This window comes from Capsicum annuum, unplaced genomic scaffold (genome assembly GCF_002878395.1).
Source record: "Capsicum annuum cultivar UCD-10X-F1 unplaced genomic scaffold, UCD10Xv1.1 ctg76679, whole genome shotgun sequence".
NCBI lineage: Eukaryota > Viridiplantae > Streptophyta > Magnoliopsida > Solanales > Solanaceae > Capsicum > Capsicum annuum.
Genome location: NW_025887000.1, coordinates 49,353 through 65,844, shown reverse-complemented (window position 1 = coordinate 65,844; position 16,492 = coordinate 49,353). Strand labels below are relative to the sequence as shown.

General features: G+C 31.7%; 1 pseudogene; it reads right to left on the bottom strand.

Annotated features, from left to right (window-relative positions):
• LOC124894664 overlaps window positions 1-15,737 on the bottom strand; it is a 68,424-nt pseudogene extending 52,687 nt beyond the window's left edge.
• Between the last annotated feature and the right edge of the window lie 755 nt (window positions 15,738-16,492).

The window sequence follows — 16,492 nt, the reverse complement described above, 5'->3', positions numbered from 1 at the left end:
ATGAAAACATATGTTCCCAACGACACGAGGAAAGGAGTATACGGTGATTGAAGAAATAATACTGAATAATGATTTTGATTACGGATGGGAGATGAGGTCATCCAATTAATTAAATAGAAAAATGTGAGAACTGCATCATCCCAATGAAAAATTGGAACATGGGATTGAATAAGAAGAGTGTAAACAGCCGCAATGAGGTGCCTATTCTTCCTCTTTACTACCCTATTCTAATGAGAGGCGTACGGATAAGATGTCTGATGAATAATTCCTTAGTGAATCATAAAATGTTGGAACTGGAAGAACAAGTATTCTAGGGCATTATAACTACGGAAGGTACGAATAGAGACACCAAATTTATTTTGCATTTTAGCACAAAAACTCTTGAATATAGAAAATAATTCAGAACAATCTTTCATTAAAAAATCCAAGTACACATATTGAATAATCATCGATGAAACTAACAAAATAACAAAATCCTAAAACTGAATTAACTCTATTAAGACCTCAAATATTATAATGTACTAATAAAATAAACTTTGCACGACTAGAAACACTATGTGGAAAGATTGTGCGAGTGTGTTCCTAAGTTGATGACTCACAATCTAATGTAAAAAAGCTAGACAAACTGACACTATCTTTTGTAGCTTGAACAAACTTGAATGTCCCAAACATTTGTGAATTAAGTCGGGGAAAATTATGAGAGGTAAGGTAGTAAAGAATTGTGCTTCAATTTCTACGTCAATCGTACGTCCCATACTGTAGTTCTGCATAACAAGTAGCTAAGAAATATTATAGCACAATTTAGGGCATGAGTCAAATGAATGACTGATGCAAGATTAAAATGATGACAACTAAGGTCACAAAGAACAAAATTTAAAGTGAAGATAGAGGATTGCTTGTCCAACTTCCATGGTATTTTCTTGGACCCGACTAGTTAAAGTAATAGCGAGAAGAGACTATGAATAAACAATATTTGGTAAAAGTGATTTATAGAGAAAAATATGATCAGAAGCATCAGAGTCCACAACCCACAATCCAAGGGTATTAGACTGTGCAAATGAGGCTACTAGTGGAGATGCCTTCTTACTTCGATATTGAAGGTACTCATTATATTCCTCTTTAGATAAATAAACATGATGATTACTTGTAGTGTAAATCACAGAAATATATCAGAAGCATCGTAATCCATGACCCACATCTAGGGGTATTAGATTGTGCAACTGCAGCTACTTGTGGAGACGTCTACTACTTGATACTAGAGGTACTCATTATATTCCCTTCAAATAAATAAACCCAATAATTATCAGTAGTATAATTCTTGAGAAACATCAGCATTATTAGGTGGTCACCCATATTGAGCAACATGAGCATTCTTAGGTAGTAGACAATGTAGAGAACAAGATACTTCACAAATGTCCTCAAGCCTATTACAATAACTATAACTAGGTCGATATCTTCCAAAATGATATCCTTATCCTCCTCAATATAGGCTCTGATATTTGATTTTCTGATCTCCTCATTATGGGTTCTGATGTAACAATTGGACTTGAATTTCCAAATCCCTCATTTTTGGAATTAAAAATTTATCCAGAAAGACATGGAACCTCACATATGCCACCAAAAGTTAGGGTTCTGAAGAGAGTGTAAATCTACTCGTTGATGCGTGAATACTGCTCTAACATGTTTCCAAGTTGGATTCTTCTTCTATAGTGGTTGTCCAGTGACTCCAAACCCATTCATACAATTTTCTATAACTTCTTATCTTTGTTTTCCCGACGATTTCAACCTCTGGTTTTTTACTCTTATATATATATATATATATATGAAGAATTGGTGTACTACTATTTTGTCTTTTTGTGTAGTACACCAATCCTTCATTTATAAAGTAATTATATATTATTATTATATTATTTTTTTGCTTGTACTATTACTACTACTATTACTACTATTATTATTATTGTACTATTATCATTACTATTATTATTATTATTATTATTATTATTACTTTAATTTACTACTATATATCTTTTACTATTACCATTATTATTATTATTATTATTATTATTATTATTATTATTATTATTATTATTATTATTATTATTATTATTACTTTACTTTAATACTATATATAAGTGAAGGTTGGAGTGACTACCAAAGGTAGTTTGGTAATTTTAGTCACCCCAACCTTTACTTGTATATAGTAGTAAATAAAATGGTTACACGTGAATATATTTTTTTCCTTATATTAATTAGTTTTGTCCTTATTTTTATTGTGCAATAAAATGGTTATACATGCGCATTACTTTTTCCTTATATTTATTTGTTTTCTTTTTGTGTAGTACACCAATCCTTCATTTATAAGTAATTATATATTATTATTATTACTACTATTATTATTATAATATTTTTTTCTATTACTATTACTAATATTTCCATTGCTATTACTACTACTACTACTACTACTACAACTATTAGTATTAGTATTATTATTATTATTACTATTATTACTTTTTTTTCTACTACTACTACTACTATTATTATTATTATATTATTATTATTACTATTATGTTTTTTTGTACAATTATTATTATTATTACTATTATTTCTTTATTTTACTACTATATATTTTTTACTATTTCCATTGCTATTATTATTATTATTATTATTATTATTATTATTATTGTTATTATATTATTATTATTATTATTATTATTACCATTATTACTTTACTTTACTACTATATATAAGTGAAGGTTGGGATGACTATCAAAGGTAGTTCGGTAATTTTAGTCATCCCAACCTTTACTTATATATAGTAGTAAATAAAATGGTTACACATGTATATGATTATTTCCTTATATTTATTAGTTTTGTCCTTATTTTTACTGTGCAATAATATGGTTACACATGCCTATTGCTTTTTCCTTATATTTATTTTTTCTTTTTGTGTAGTACACCAATCCTTCATTTATGAGTTATTATATATTATAATTATTATTGTTATAATATATATTTTTTGCAATTACAATTACTACTACAACTACTACTACTATTATTATTATTATTATTATTACTATTATTACTTTTTTTTTACTATTATCATTACTACTATTATTATTATTATATTATATTATATTATATTATATTATATTATTATTATTATTATTATTATTATTATTATTATTATTATTATTTGAGATAATGCTCTATTTTACCCTTGAACTATACCCAAAACGGCTGAGACACACTTCCACATAAAGGGGGTCCTATTATCCCCTGAACTAATTAAAAGTATAATTTTGACACCCTTAGTGCCTACATGGCACATACGTGGCACAACACACTAAAGGGTCCACGAAGGCTCATGTGTGTGCCACGTGGGCACTAAGGGTGTCAAAATTACACTTTTAATTAGTTTAGGGGGTAATAGGACCCCCGTTAAGTTGAGGTGTGTCTCAGTCATTTTGGGTATAGTTCAAGGGTGAAATAAGGTATTTTCTCTTATTATTATACTATTATTACTTTACTTTACTACTAGAATTTTTTTACTATTATTATTATTATTATTATTATTATTATTTTTATTATTATTATTATTATTATTATTATTATTATTATTATTATTATTATTACTATTATTACTTCACTTCACTACTACATATAAGTGAAGGTTGGGGTGACTGCCAAAGGTAGTTTGGTAATTTTAGTCACCCCAACCTTTATTTATATATAGATGTAAATAAAACGGTTACACATGCATATGATTTTTTTCTTATATTTATTAGTTTTGTCCTCATTTTTATAGTACAATAAAAAGCACATGCATATTGATTTTTCCTTATATTTATTTGTTTTGTCCTCATGTATTATTTTAATTATATTTTTATTTAGACCTTTGTAATTGAATTATACATGATACTTTTTTTTATAAATATCTTTTTGTTCCTTATTAAATGACTACCAAGGGTATTTCGATAATTTTATGGTGTAATAAAATTGTTATACATGCATATTGCTTTTTCTTTATATTCATTAGTTTGGTCCTCATTTTTAGAGAAAAGACATGATTTCCCCCCTGAACTTGTCGCCTCAACTCACTTTAGCACTTAAACTAAGATTTCGTGTATTTACCCCCTCAACATCTTTAAAGTGTATTTATTTCACCCCTAATGCTGACGTGACATTTTTGTAAAAAAAGAGGTGCGTTTATTACTTAAAAAATTATATGGTCCCACTTATTTTACATATATATGTGTGTGTGTGTGTGTGTGTGTGTATATATATATATATATATATATATATAAATCAACCTTTTCTTCTTCAATGCCCACTACCCTCCCTCACCTCTCATCCTACCCTGTACCTCATACCCACACCCATACCCTATACCAACACCTCATATCTTTTTCTTCTTCGGTACATCATCAAACAACAATACCCAATGAATTCGGCTCAAAAAATTGACTGCTAATTTCTTCCATGTGTTATGGAGTTAAAACTTCATCTACTTCTGCTCTAGCCAAAAAATTACTAAGTCCTCATCAATAATTAAAATGTCTAAAGTCGTGTCGTTTGCTGATTCTATTAACATTACAAATCCATTTACCACATCATCTGCTGGAAAACAAACAGATGATAACAAGATGGAAGCCATTTCATTTTCACTGTTTTCCTGTCCATTGTTAAAGTGATTAACTTCTTAACGAATATGGCATTTAGCTCTGCCAAACACGAGATATTTTCCAACTCTAAGATCCTACTTACTTCTACACATGGAAGAAATTAGCACCCAATAAAGAAGAATGGGTTAAAATAGTATTGTAATAGAGAAATTATCTTAAATTATTGTTTTCATAGTTGTTAACTGATGGTTTTAATAGAGTATTTGAAAAAAAAATAGAGGGGAAAACATTTTTCATGGCAGGTAGAGTTTGAAAGGAGATAAAGGGGGGGTGGGGAGAGCAGGTGAGAGAAAATGGTCAAGAAAAAATTGGTGGGGTGGGGTAGGGGTACTGGAGGAGGAGAGAATCTGAATAAGAAAGGCGCAGGAGAGGGGGCGCAGGGGGGTGGAGGGGCTGCGTTAATTGTAGGTTAGGGGTGGGCAGTGTAAAGAAGAAAGTAAATAGGGGTGGGGGTGTCTTTTTTATTTAATATATATATTAATATATATATATATAATTATATAAATAAAATAGTATATATATATTTTTTATTTTTTAAAAAAATATATATATAAATAATATGTGGGGGGTTAATTTTTAAAAAAAAATAGTAATTTCTTACGTGGCAATGACATGACTCCGACGTGGTGGTGATGTGTAGGCGAGTGTAACGCACTTTCTATTGTGAGAGTGGTTTTCAGTTTTTAGGGGTGAAATTATTACACTTTAAAGATGTTAAGGGGGGTAAATAAACGGAAGTTAAGTTTAAGTGCTAAAGTGAGTTGGGAGGACAAGTTTGGGGGGAGGGGGGCAGAGATATCTTTTCTCTTATTTTTATGGTGCAACAAAATGATTACACATGCATATTATTTTTTTCTTATATTTATTAATTTTGTCCTTATATATTATTTTAATAATATTTTTATTTAGACCTTTGTAATAGAATTATATATTGTAGCAATTTTTTATAAATATTTTGGTTCCATATTAAATTACTTGTTTTTTATACCTCAAGGTAAGGTGCAATAAAATGGTCACACATGCTTATTGTTTTTCTCTTATATTTATTAGTTTTGTTCTCATTTTTATGGTGCAATAAAATGGTTACACATGCATTTTGTTTTTTCTTATACTTATTATTTTTTTCCTCATGTATTATTTTAATAATATATTTATTTAGACCTTTGTAATTGAATTATACGTGGTAGTAATTTTTTATAAATATATTTTTGTTCCTTATTAAATGACTACCAAGAGTATTTTGGTACTTTTATGATGCAATAAATATTTCAAAATCGACGTTTGTCTCCTCAACTTATATATTTGAAATTTTCAAATGAGACGTGCATTATGTACTTTTTTGGGAATGTCCAAATGAAAGACGTTCTGCCAACTGTAGTTGCAACAATCTAACTAGATTTTTATCGACTTATATAATTACTTTTGTATTGGTTGGACCAGTCTAGCAAACTTAATTTTGTCCTACACTGAATGTATATATTATGTTAATACTGGTTCATTGTACTACCTTTTTTTTACTCCTATACTAAACAATTAAAACAATTAGAAAATAATTTTTCCCAAAGTTGAATCTCTTTTGTAAATTAGTGTTGCCAAATACCCGTGCCTTGAATGGGCACGGGTATCTAGTTTGGTTATAATTACTCATTTGGTGATTCCAACCAAAGTTCATGATTATTCAGTAGTTTCAACCAGATTTATAGATCAAGCCATAGTTTTAATTTTCTATTCTATTCGTACTAAATAAGAGCACCCTATCTTCTCCCTCTTCTTTAGCTTACTGGAAAAATGGCATTTTGATAAGAGGGTGTGGAGATAGATGATTCGGGTACAATAAAAGTAGCATTTCGTGTCTGTGTTGCTTGAATTCTCCAAAATTGTTGTTACACCAGTGTCGGGTTCTCCAGAAGGCACTACTTTTGGATTATTTAACATACATCTATTGACATTTTTGAAGAGTCCGAGCAACATATGTTAGTGTTGCATTTGGTTTTTTTGATTATTAGTACACGTATTATTTTAAAATTTTTATTATTTTTTATTAGTTTACTTTTTTTGTATTTTTAGTTTTTATCTAGTACTACTTATTGTCTCGTATGGCTCTACTTTCTTACTGTCTTGCTATTGCTTATGTCTTCATAAATATTGTGTTTTTGCATTTTTTAGCCGGGGCTCTTTCTGAAACAGCTTCTCTACCTGACAAAGTAATCATAAGGTCTGCATCTACCCTTCCTAAACCCCCATTGTGGGACTATACTGAGTATGTTGTTATTTTCTCTCTTCCCCTTACAAATATTATTTTTATTCTATCATTATTTATTTGTTAAGATAATGACTACTGTTGTTTCATTTACTCAAGTAATCTGAACTATTTTTGTTAAGCCATGATAGTATCGGCATTACTGTACATTAGAGACTGATATTATAAACTTTCATTGAAGATAATTAAGAAAATGAAAGGCTTCATAAGAATTCTCGTAGACTCAAGAATGTTCTTTGATTTTGACACTTTTTGTGATTCCATGGATTGTATTTATTAATAAAATACCTCAATGATATCAGCCACTGCAAAACTAAATTCATATATGTTTGGTACTTCTTTATATTTTCTATAAGTTGTGAGCTTCAGTTCAAGGGAGTATGCACCTCACTACTCACTTTTCACATCAAGGTCTACCAATTTTGATACTTTTCTTTGCTTTTGCTTTTGCTTTTAAAATCACTGTCTAATTCTGATACTGCAATTGTAAATTTACAAAAAAGTTATGACAGAATAGAAGAGCAACCTTAGAACAAAATATGGCCACCTACTAGGAATTGCAAGTTAGCTAGATCTTGCACAAAATATAGTAAAACTGGTACTTATTTACTTTTACAACTCGGGATGCTAATAATATTTTAGTCAATGAGGTCTGGATTTCAGAAGAAATAAAACAATAATTAATTGCCAAAAAAAAATAATGACTAGGAATCGAAGGGCATATACTTGATAAATGTCTCACTTTCCTAAGAGGCACCAAATAGCTCTTCATGATAGTAACCTTTCTAAGACCCTTATTTGCCCCCTCTTTTATTTTCTAGGAGTTGTTACATTAGAATCCTCTTTTCTAGAATGATCTTTTATTCCAAATGAGGTCTTTCACAGTACATGACCTAGGTTTGACTTAATCAGGTAGCGAAGAAACTGAAAGGAGTGAAGGACACTCTCAGAAAGAGGAGGATGGGGTAAATGTCTAGAGAAATTAGAGTTCAAGCGGGCCAAAAACTTCCAGATGGTTACCAAGATGGTTACCAAACGTCTAGACAATTCAGTCCTACCTTTTTTTGATATTTTTGGCCTAGTTGTATTTTGAGGCCTTATTTAGGGATAATGTTCTCGTGAGCATTGAATTATGTTATTTCTGTTCCACGATCTCTCAAGAAAAGGGGGCGTCATGACCCATATCAATGGTCACATGAGAGGCATGAACAGTCCACTTCAATATAAACACGGTAAACTATTGCTAAGGGGGACAATGAATCATTTTGGTAAAATCTATGATCTTTCCCTCTCAATCTCTCATTTATCTCTCTTCTTCCTAACTACCACTTCTTCTTCTTTCTCTCATCTAATTCTATCCCTAATCACCATTGACAGGTGATGATTGGAGCTTCCACAATGACTTATCTCTCGATTGTCCAATTCAATTTATCAATTGTAATAGCTAGCTTGTATTAAATTCAGATTAGCGATAAAAATTCACCTTACGCAATTCTAATTTCCCTTTCATTATCAAAGTACATAACAATGGATATCAGAGAAACAAACCTGTCTCGACTGTGGGTAGTATTAGTAGAAGATGTTTGCAGAATCATCGACTTTGGCTGAATTGGTTGAACAAAACAATGCCAATAAAAGGGCCTTGTGGATTGAATTTTAGGAATACTTATGGATTTAAAACAATTTTGGAGTTGGTGTGAGAATTGCTTAAGAAGTGTTGCCTGTCAATGCAACTCTTGCATCTAAGGTGTATACGTAGTGTTGACTGACAATGTTGTTTTTGTCTTCATATTTGTTCAAAGGAAATGAATGAAGGGGACAACCAACCAGAGGTGGGTTCTTGCAACTATGCTATTGTTGATTTGCTGAAAGTGGAAAAGAATAGTAAGGTCATTTTAGAATGCAATGAAGACCAAGTGTTTGATAAATGTCCTCAATGGGTAGACTATGAAATTCTAGTTGAATTTTACTCCATCCATAATACAAACACCACAGAGATCGAGATTGTGGACTTACATCTAGATTCATGACTTTATGTTCTTGATGTTGAGGATACATTATTAAAATTGATATGTCTCAATGAATTACCATGCAAAGGTTACAAGCTTGACATAGAGTTTAGTGACAAGCTATTCGATATAAAATCGAAATGGCAGAATTTGATAGCATGTTGTGGCCCTCTTACAACTATTGATTTGCTTCCACATGCTTTGGGTTTATACATTTGTAATTGGGGTTATATGGGGCAGGATTCCTGGGCTTTCCTTTTCCTTAATAAGAAAAAGTCGAGTATGTATTTATTTTGTTGTAGTTTTCTTACCACATTTCTTGGTACTACAAGACATTATTCAATTAATGGTTGTGGATGATTTCAAGGAGATTATTCAAATATTATCTTATCATATTAATTCCATGCCCAATGATCAAAGTATTTTGAATCAATTTTTCTTTGGTTCTAGAGAAAACTTGCCTATTATAAACTCTGGTGGATACCTCCAAATTCTACAATTGCAATTTGGGGCATATGTACACACTTTATTACTTGTGAAGGACATATTTCAGCATTGGTTCTAGGAATTAGTTGTGAGTTCATGGCTACGAGATCAAGTGCCGCTAGGCTCTTTGTGTTTACTCGAAGGAGTAGGTGTTTGTTGTGCCATATGGACTCTATATTTGGTGCTGTAGGCCATCCGTTTCTAGTTTCCATCAAGTTTTAGCTTCACATTTTCGTTCAGAGTACATTACTTGATAAGCCGCGAAAGTACAGGCAAATGAGTTAAATGACCCGAGTCAATTCATGGGTTGGATGTACCTTAGGCTTACATATATGAAAGTGGTTTGATATTGGATAGATGAAATAGAGTTGGGTATGTATTCATTCCAATATGTGCTCATTGCTTATTCTATCGGGTTGATTAATAAACTCATTATCGACTTTTTCACTTATGGCTTTGAGAAGGAAAATAATGAGTAATTATACTTTTTGACCCTGAAGGTACTATTTTTGATGTGATTGATATCAATTATATGAAGCATATTAGTTCAAGTTGTCATTACTATGCACTATTGCTCATTTACATCTACTAAGTTGTGATACAATGGAGGTTCTTCCCTTATTGTTTCAGTTATATCAGTTGTTTGATGGAGCTACTGCTATTGTAGTCTATCTTAGGAAGTATCATTTTTTAGTCTTCATTGAGAAGAATAAACTTGTATTACTCTTGCCATATTTAAACACTTACAGTGTGCTGCTTCTTCTCAGGGCGTCTCCTTTGAGAATAGTCAAACTATATGGAAGCGTGATTGGTACACTTGTGAATGTGAATGCATTACATTTTTTGTATGATGCATTTATATATGTAGAGATTGTCCAGGTTTGGATTTCTCCAATTTTGGGTGTTGTGGAAGATAAAGATCAAATGAAACGTGAAATATTAACTTTTTCATGGATCTGGAGGTGGTTCATTTGTAGCTGTTTGCATACCAAAAATATCAAGTTGAGTCATTCTAAGGAAATAACTAATTACAACTTAAGAGGACTGTTGAGTGACATCAAAGCAAATGGACATATTTTTGTGATATATTTGGCTTAATGGGATTGCTTATTCTACTAAAGCTTACTTTAGAAAAGTTTCGTGAAAGACTGATTAAGTATGTAAAAGTGATGTTGCTTAATCTACATTGCTATTCAGGAAAGTTCTGCTCTTCTAAACATATTCATGGGCTTTTGCATTTTATAAGAGGAAAATTGCAATTTCTTTCTATCTCAAAACTTTAATTCAAAAAAGAAAGGTATACAGTTGCATCTCGACAGTTAGAAGTTGTTTCAGTTGTTGAACTATGGCCTGTACTTTTTATAAAGACATAGACTTCTTTTCTTTCATCTGCAATTATCTTCTGTAATATGCAACTATGGATTGCTTCAATTGAGCAACTCATTCAATTGCAGGTTGGTTATTTGCATTGGTATTTTCAAAGTTACTCAGACACTTCAAAAATGTCTACGGGTACGTGTCGGATCCTCCAAAAATAGTGTCTTTTTGAAGAATTCGACATAGGTACGGTGACATTTTTGGAGAGTTCGAATAACTTAGGATATTTTTGTGGGTGCTCAATACTCTCTACAAAAAAACCAGATCATCATCTACTAGTTAAGTATTCAACAATGACCTTAAGGAAAAAGTCGATTTTAAGCCAGAAGGATTGCCATGACCTGTATTAGTGGTCACATCAGAGACATACATTATGGTCACATGAGAGGCACGGGCAATCCACTTCAATATAAATACGATGAACTACTGTGAAGGAGGGGCAACAAATTATTTTGGTAAAACCCTAACGATCTTTCCCTCTCATTTCTCTCTCTTCTTCCTAACTACTTCTTCTTTCTCTCGACTGAGTCTATCCCTAATCGCCATTGACAGGTGACAATTGGAGCTTCCATTGTGACTTATTTCTCGTAGTGTCTAATTCAGTTTATCAATTGTAATAGTTAGTTTGTATTAAATTTGGATTAACAATAAAAATTCCCCTTTCGCTATTCCTATTCCCTTTCATTATCGAAGTACATAATAGGGGTTTTATCAAGTAAACATCATGTCTTTGATAGGCTTCAAGAGACTTGGAAACCAAGAATCAATCCAGGGGAAGGCATGGAGGAAAAATTGGAGAAGGCCCAGAAACGTAGACCAAAATCATCTATACGTTTCAAAACATCTAGTAGGTAGAGAGAAGACAGCTAAAGCAGATAAATGTCTAGATGAAATAGAGTTGACGCTAGCCAAAAATGTCTAGATGATTATTAGACGTCTAGACCCTTCAACCCCTACTAATTTTACTATTTTCAGCCTAATTGTATTTTAAGGCCTAGTTTAAGAATACAATAGACTATTTGTTTTAGACATAAAAAAGGTGCTAACCTACAAACTTTACAAACAGCAAAAGCTTCTTAAGCCCCTGCCCAAAACCATATACACTTACACAATACAATTAAATCTTCTAACTACCCCACTTTTCCCCACATATTCTGTTTATACCCGAAAAAAAAAACAAGCCAAGAAAATTCATTCTAATTTTCTAGATAGAACTATTGATGCTTTCAAAATGTCTTGAACTTATTTCTTCCCATACTGTCCACCAAATGCAAGAAGGAATGAACTTTCATGGTCTTTCTCCCACCTCTGCTTGCAATACTCCAATAATTATTCAGCAGAAAACAACCAAAATGGTCCCTGTTATATAGGGGCTTGAAATAGTCCCTGGTGAATCTAATTTTCATTCTAATTTTCTAGATAGAACTATTGATGCTTTCAAAATGTCTTGAACTCATTTCTTCCCATACTGTCCACCAAATGCAAGAAGGAATGAACTTTCATGGTCTTTCTCCCACCTCTGCTTGCAATACTCCAATAATTATTCAGCAGAAAACAACCAAAATGGTCCCTGTTATATAGGGGCTTGAAATAGTCCCTGGTGAATCTAAAAAGATGATAACATTGGTCCTTATCCCTAATATTAACAATACAGGTATAAGATTCTATTAAATATAACTGTGGGTCCCTCGAAAATGACACCTGGCAATCCCTTCTTCAGTTCTTTAGTCCATCACCTACCATATCTTTCTTCCTCAATATTCTTATTCACCATTATAGGTTATGCTTCATTTTCAGTCCACAAATTTCCATATCTATATAAAAAGAATAACACACACTACACTCATTTATGATCTCCCTCTGAACATAACTACCAGCAGCTCCCATTTTCCTATATACAAAAAAAATACAATGAGACCAATAACATAAATTCAAACTAAGTAAATCAAATTAAAAGAACTCCATCCCTCCAAGGATATCTCCATAAACCAACTCTTTTCAAGTTTTAACCAACTATTCTCTCTTATTGAACCAATCTATGGAAGCATAGAACTTTCTTTTTGTTTTGCCCTTTTTGAAATTAATAGCTTTTCCATGTATTTATTTCTTTATTCCATTGTTTAAACAAAAGTTCAAAAACTGAATAGAAAGAGGTGAAAATAGGGATCTTATAATTTTTCTTTTGAGAGTTGAAGAATTTTGTGTGTTAAAGAGAATTTTTGTAATCGAAAGAAGAATAAACCAATTGAAAGTTGTTGAAGAATTCCTGGACATGTGTCACTTTTGAGGGACCCGTAATTATATTTAAAAAACTTTTTTTGATTTACTGTTGGCTTTAGGACCAAGGACCAAAATGATCATCTCTTCTTTTATATATATAAAGGACCAAATAGTTCAACCCCAATATATCAAGGACCATTTTGGTCATTTTCTCAATTATTCAGCAGTGCAAAAGGAGAACTACTAGGTATTACTCTATGTTATTCCCAAAATATAAAAGAAGATGTGCCATAGATTTGTTGTTGTCCATCAATGTAGGAATAAGTGTTCATTATTTTCACCCTTCTATTTACACAATAGAAATTTCCATTCCTTTAGTGGTATTTGGATAAGGTCCAAAACCTTTTGTAACCCATTCACTTGTGTAACCTTATCATATGATTTAGTCATTCCATGGCTATCAAGAATAGAAAAGGTGATAAAGGATCACCTTTACTAAGATTGGAAATGGAAAATCTTATCTAGTTTAACCATTTATTACCAATACCCGTGTCTTCAATGATTTTCAACAATAACTCCCAATTGGCATGATCATAAGTCATTTCAGTGTCCAACTTGCAAAGAATCCCTAGCTTTTTAATTTGACTTTAGAGTCGATTAATTCATGAGCCAAAACTGCAGCATCCATGATTCGTTTTCTTTTGATGACAGTCATGTGATTCCATTAGGCTTCACTAATTTACTCTAAGACCTTTATAAATATCCCACTTTCCCATTTAGATGAATGATAAGTTGACAAATACTCTTGTGAGATTTAGGATTATCTTAGTTATCTTCCATGACCTCTTGGATTGTTATTTTTCTAAGTAACTCATATATTAGTTCATTTCTTTTCTTTCATGATTATAGTATGTAATTGAATGTTAATTTGGTTTATCCCAATTTAATTGTCATGGAGTTTACTAGTTGCACCTGTTACTTAATTTAATCTCTTCTTTCTTCTCCTCGATTAGTGATTGTTGTAGAGAATTCAAGGGTTAAACTAGTTCATAGTTAAGTTCTTGTCATTCACTACCCTAATTCTTAAGCTTCTTATTCTTCTATTTCTTTCTATAGTCTATATGATTCAATGTTCTAGTGGGTTTGAGTATTTAACTCAATCCTTTATTGCGCTCCTGGGTTGGTTGCGATCATCTTGGTGTCAGAAGTTGGGGAAAAAGTTGTTTCGACAATTCTTAATCCTTAGTTTCCATTTATTATTAAAATAACAAAAAAATACAAAATCCAAAAAGAGTTCTTCCATTGTTGAAGTTTTTACTTCTTGTTCTTCAAGTTTTGATCTTAAATATTGGTGATTTTCAAATGATATCAAGTTGGTTTTTTTTTAGGGGGAGGAGGGTTGTAAATGTGATTATCCATTAATTTAGTGGAATGGGTGGAGCAAAGCTAAAAGAAGAAACCAGAAAAAATCCATCGAAAAAGTTGAAGGTCGAGTATGAAATACATAATTGGGACTTATAGAGATAGAGTCAATTTTGGTGCCATGCAACTACATGCTTGCCATATTATTATTCAGAGACCTTGGTTGAATGATAGAAATATAATGCATGATAAAGAACAATTATTTGCTCGAATGGATGATAAGAAGATTACTTTTGAACCATTGCAACCATCTAAAGGACTGGAATAGCAAATGAACTTAAGTTCTCTTTAAAGAAAATTTCAAGAAAAAGTGAGGATGAGAAAAAAAAGATAAGAGGTGAGGGAGAGAAAAGTGACAACTTTAGAGTGGAAAAAGGAGCAGAAGTGTAGAGTGAAATAAGTTGTCATGAGAAAAGAATGAAGAGCTTGAAAAGAAAATGACAAAAAAGAAAAAAAAAAGGAGTAAGAATTTTTCGATTTTCTAACTATTTTAACCTTTCTTTTTTCTTAATTCGTATTTTACACAGTAACTCTTAAACAAGAGCACCAAAAGGAGCATGTAGGTGAAGAGTAACCATACGTGAATAGATTGGATGATCAACTTACCTTTTCGAGAGAACCTATGAACTTAATTGTGCAAGGATCAAGGTAACAAACGTATGTTAGAAGAAATTCAAAGTGAAATAGCTTATTCTTTTTAGTACTTTAACTAATTTTGATGACACTGGAGTTTGAAAGACAGCTATAATAGTATTGAGCTTAATGATACTTTAGTTTATAAAAAGGGAAGCCCGGTGTACTAAAGCTACTGCTATGCGCGGTGTCCGAGGAAGGGCCCTACAACAAGGGTGTATCGTACGCAGCCTTACCTTGCATTTCTACCAGAGGTTGTTTCCAAGGCTTGATTTTAGTTATGGAGACCGATTTCCCAATCGTTTTATTACTTTGTACACTAATTTCAAAATGTTCTTATGGGGTTATACTCAATTTATTTGAGCCTACCTGGTTTGGTTGTCATTACTTCTAGTTTTACTACTCGATGCTGGCTTGGAAATTAGTTTGGTTTCATTCAGGAGGATGAATATTTTCTGTTCCAAAGCCAACATAACCATAAACTAGAAAGAAAAAATAGAAAAAAAAACTCACATGGCCAATGGGATATCCTAACTGCTCCCAGTATAGGGTATGAAGGTCTGAAACTTTCAAAAATCCAATGTAATATGGCTCTACAGAGGGGTATAGATTCTTATTTAATTCAAGAATTTCCTTCTTCAAATTCATTTTTTCCACACTCTCACAATATGGATTCATAGCACGTAAGAATAACTTGGTCCTCCCTATAAAGTTAACATTATTTCATGAAACAACTGATAATTATTGTTGTACAAATCAGATTAACTGACAACTCTTATGAAAAACACTATTTCTTTAATACTCAAATAAGCAAAATCCAAAGGAAAACAAATAGAATGAAACATATGATATGTTCATCTTATCATTCTCCATTTGTTTCGTATTTTAAAGCTGGGAGAAACAAAATAAAAAGGCGTCTTTGAAACCCATTTGAGCACATTGCAGAGCAGCATGCACAAGAAGAATGATAAATCATTTTTTCTCTATTTTCACATTTTAGTTGTTCAATTTTCAGCTACAGGCAACAACAAGAAGTGCAACTTTTACATCAGTATCATATTTTTGCAAAAATCTTGGGCACAAACATTCTAATTTTGGAGGACACATCAAGAAGAAAATAGAATATTTATGTTACACTAATTAGTTAACTAGAATTAGAAATTTCCATGTTAGCAATTAGCTAATTAGAATTAGAAATTGCCATGTCAGCAAATTTTGTTATAACTGACAGTTAGTTAAACTAGCCACTGTTTGTTACTGTTACATTGAGATATTATTCAAGAAAGGTAGTTGAGATGATAGTTAGTTGAGAATTAAAGGGAGTGGGTCACTTCTACAATTGTATTTAAACTAGTGAAGTGTACAAGAGTTCTAGAAATCTCTCTTCTTCTCTTCTTATTCTC